Source organism: Rhincodon typus, chromosome 1 (genome assembly GCF_021869965.1).
Source record: "Rhincodon typus isolate 14 chromosome 1, sRhiTyp1.1, whole genome shotgun sequence".
NCBI classification, from domain to species: domain Eukaryota; kingdom Metazoa; phylum Chordata; class Chondrichthyes; order Orectolobiformes; family Rhincodontidae; genus Rhincodon; species Rhincodon typus.
In genome coordinates, this window is record NC_063332.1 from 67,622,380 (window position 1) to 67,626,672 (window position 4,293).

The following is a 4,293-nucleotide window of genomic DNA, read 5'->3' on the forward strand; positions in this document are numbered from 1 at the left end:
TATCCGCCCCTCCACTCACAATTTATTTCAGAGCCCTCTTCCCCTCTCCCATTTCTGAAGAAGGTTCCCGACCCGAAACATCAGCTTTCCTGCTCCTCTGATGCTGCCTGGCCTGCTGTGTTCCTCCAGCTCCACACTGTGTTATCTCAATTATTTTGAGTTAATTAAAGAAGCTTGATGGATATTACTTTTACTCTTTCAAGAACAGCTTCTTTCCCATTGTTATCGGACTTTTGAATGGACTTTTTTAGTGTTAATGTTGATCTGTCTCTGCACCTTCTTGGCAGCTGTAACACTGTATCCTTCACTAATCCCTGTGTAATTGAAGAATAACCTCCCTACTTTTGTATTCACTGCTCCTTGCAATAGATGACAACATTCTATTAGGTTTCCTAATTATTTGTTGTACTTGCAGATGAACTTTTTGCAACTCAGGTTCTAAGACACCCATGCCCCTCTCTATCTCAGTGCACTGCAATTTCTCATCATTTATATAATATGCTTCTTTACTATTCTTCTGCCAAAGTTGACATTTCGACATTTTCTTATATGAAACTCCACTTGCCAAATCTCAACTGCTCAGTTAATCTATCTTCTCTCCCTTAATACTCTCCTTATGTTCCCTACACAACTTTATCTGTCTTTGTGTATTCACCAAATTTAGTTACCATAATCAATTCATTCATGCAAATCATTCATACAAATTGTAAAATAATTGGAGCACCGACCCCTGTGGCACACCTTTCATTACATTTTTCCAATCAGAAAATGATGCGATTGTGCCTATACGCTGGTTCCTGTCACCTCACCCATCTTCTTTCTATGCCCATAAGATCATAAGACACAGGAGCACAGGTAAGCTATTCAACCCATCGAGTCTGCTTTGCATTCAATATGTCATGAGGGATCTGATAATCCTCACCTCCTCATTTCTTCCTTTTCTCTATAACCTTGACTCCCTTGCTGATTAAAATCTGTCTATCCAGAGATTCACAACCTTCTGAGAGAAGAAATTCTTCCTCATCTCTGTCTTAAAAGGACACCTTACTCTGAGATTATGCCCTCTGGTGCTAGACTCAAGGGTAAGCAACATTTCCACATCTAACATATCAAGTCCCCTGAGAATCTTATAAGCTTAAAGAAGGTTGCATCTTGCTCTTCTAAGCTCCAATGAATACAAGCCCAACAGACTCAACTTCTCCTCATATTAAAACCCATTCATACACAGAACCAGTTGAATGAACTTGCGCTGGATTATCTGCAATGCCAGTATATCTTTCCACACATAAGAGGCCCAAAACTGTTTGCAGCATTCCAGCTGTGTCTTACTAGTTTCTTGTAGTTTTAACAAAGCTTCCCTACCATAAAATAAGCAGCACTATCACAAAATAAAGCAGAAGAGCTATTCCTTATGCCATGGCCAATAGTTATCCATCTGCCAAGGTTACCAAAACAAATTCCATTGCCATTAAAACTTTGCTTAATGTCCACTATTTCCTTCATTACAACAGTGACCTACTTCAAAGTGGCTTATCAGCTGTGATGTACTTTGAAACATTTAAAGATCTGATTATGTGCTTTTGTCATGGCCAACATTCTATTTGCCTTCCCTATTACCCTTGCGAACTTGGATGCTAGATTTTTGTGATTCATTGATGAGGACTTGTGGGGAGGTGATAGCATAGTGGTATTATCGCTGGGATGTTAATCCAAAGACCCAGGTAATGTTCTGGGTTTGAATCCCACCATGGCAGATGGTGGAATTTGAATTCAATAAATGTCTAGAATTAAGAATCTAATGATGTCCATGAATTGAATGTCAGAAAAACCCATCTGGTTCTCTACTGTCCTTTAGGGAAGGAAACTGCCATCCTTACCTGGACTGGCCTACATGTGACTCCAATCCCATAGCAATGTGGTTGACTTTTAGCTGCCCTCTGGGCAATTAGGGATAGGCAATAAATGCTGTCTAGCCAGCAGCGCCCTCATCCTGTGAATAAGTTTTAAAAAACTCTCAAGTCCCTCGATTTCATAGCTTTCTGCAATCTTTCTGCATTTAAATAATATTCCTCTTTTTATCTTGCAAAAGTACGTAACCTTATATTTTTCACATTATTTTTCCATTTACCCATTTTTTCACCAATTGGTTAAGCTATCTGTACATCTCGGTGAACTCTTTGTGGCATTGTAATCATTTGACTTCCCATTTATTTTTATGTCATCTACAAGTTTGGCCATACTACATTCACTTTCCTCATCCAAGTTATTAATATACATTGTAAATAATTGTGGCCCCAGCATTGACCACTGTTGCACTACAGTAGTTACATCCAGGAAATATTCCCCTTATCCCAACTCACTATCTTCTATTAATTAGCCAATCTTCTGTCCATGCTAATATACTTCTACCAACACCATGGGCTCTTATTAAATAGCCGAATGTGTGGTACCTTATCCAACACCATCTGAAAATCCAACTATATTTAATCTATTGCTTTCCCTTTGTCTATCCTGCTTGTTACCCCATCTGTATCAGAGCTGTGGAATGCATTCAGGTAGGAAATATGAAGAGAACAGGGCCAACATGTTCCAAAAAAGATGAAGGGTGGTACCAACAAATCCAGCAAATCCTGGATATCATGGATGTACGGGATTGGAAAAAGAGAAAATGGGAAGCTCATGGCAAATACCAAGGCCTCACAATAGCAGAAACACTAGAGGAGAACAGAATGTGCAAGGGGAAATTTTAAAAGGAAATTAGGAGAATGAACAGGAGGTATGAATGAACAATCACAGGTAAAATAAAGAGGAAATCCTAAGTCATATTACTAGTATACTAAGGATGAAAGGATAACGAGGGAAAGAGTAGAGTCCATTAAGAACCTCGGTGATAATTTGCATGTGGGGCCACATGATAAAAGTAAGGTTCTAAATGACAGTATTCATTAGTGAGAGGGATGATGTGAGTATAGAAATCAAGTAGACGGACTGTGATGCAATTAAAGAAAATAGTATAGATTCAGGGAGGTTCTGAGTGTCTGGCAGGCTTAAAAGTAGATAAAAAACCAGGTCCAGATTAAATGCATCTCAGGATGTTGAGTGAGTCAAGAGAGGAAATAGCAGGAGTGCTGCCAATAATTTTCAATTCTTCTTTGGCCACTGGAGAGGTGCAAGAGTACTGGAGGATAGGCAATATAGTTCTGTTATTCAAGAAGGAAATATGGGATAAATCAGGAAATTATAAACCAGTCAATCTAACCTTAATGGTGGATAATCTATGGGAAGCAATTCTGAGAGACAGAATTAACTTGCACTTGGAAAGTCAGAGATTAATCAAGTGGAATTAAAACACACAGTTTATAAATATAAGGGGTCACCTATTAAAGATAGAATTCAGAAGTTATTTTTTACAGAAGGTTGGGAGACCTTAGAACTCAATTCCTGAAAAGGGAATAAAAACAGAGTCCTTCAACATTTTAAAGGCAATAGTAGATAAATTCTTGATCAGCAACAGATTGAAAGGTTATTGGGCCTCGGGAAATGTGTGGATTATTCAGATCAGCCATGATTTTATTGAATGATGAAGGAAGCTTGAAAAACGAAAGATCCTAGTTCTGCTCCTGTTCCTAAATTCGATGTTTGTTTGTTTATCATTTGAAAAGGGAAAATAGGGAAGGTAATTGAAACCTTCACACCTGATTACCGCAGCATATGCATTGGTTATGCCTATTTTAAACCATGGTTTATTTCCTGCAAGGATGTGGGGAGGGAGTTAATGATGATGATTCCAGGGCCAGAAAGGTAAATTACCAGAGGAATCAGATATGAGGTAATTCACAAACAAAGAAGAGGAGACATTAGGGAAAAAAAAACATGAAGTAAGATGTTGTGACCAGGATTGTACTGCCTGGGACCATGATGGAAACAAATCAAAGAATAACCCGCAAAAGTGAACTGGGTCAATGCACGTTAAGGAAGGAAATTGCAGTGCACTGGAGTATGGACTGGATGAGGGTCTGCTTAAAAACTTTCACAATTTCATATACATTTCTAATAAACAGCATATTAACACAAAACAATTTTATCACAGAATGTGTACGTGATTTGCTGTCTGATGTAGATTTTCCTGGAAATGACATTGAATCAGTCCATGCACCAGACGTCCACTACTGTCAAAAAGTGTGCACTGAGGACAGCAGGTGTCAATTTTTCACCTTTTTAACAAGAGATTGGAACATTGACCATCGAAGGTAAATGTGTCAACATTTCATTGAAATGTTTAGGCGGAACATG

General features: G+C 38.5%; 1 protein-coding gene across 1 annotated transcript in view; it reads left to right on the forward strand.

The window, feature by feature from the left end:
- LOC109919186 (plasma kallikrein-like) overlaps positions 1–4,293 on the forward strand; it is a 37,322-nt gene that overhangs the window by 29,718 nt on the left and 3,311 nt on the right. The gene's annotated exons all lie outside the window — the stretch shown is intronic.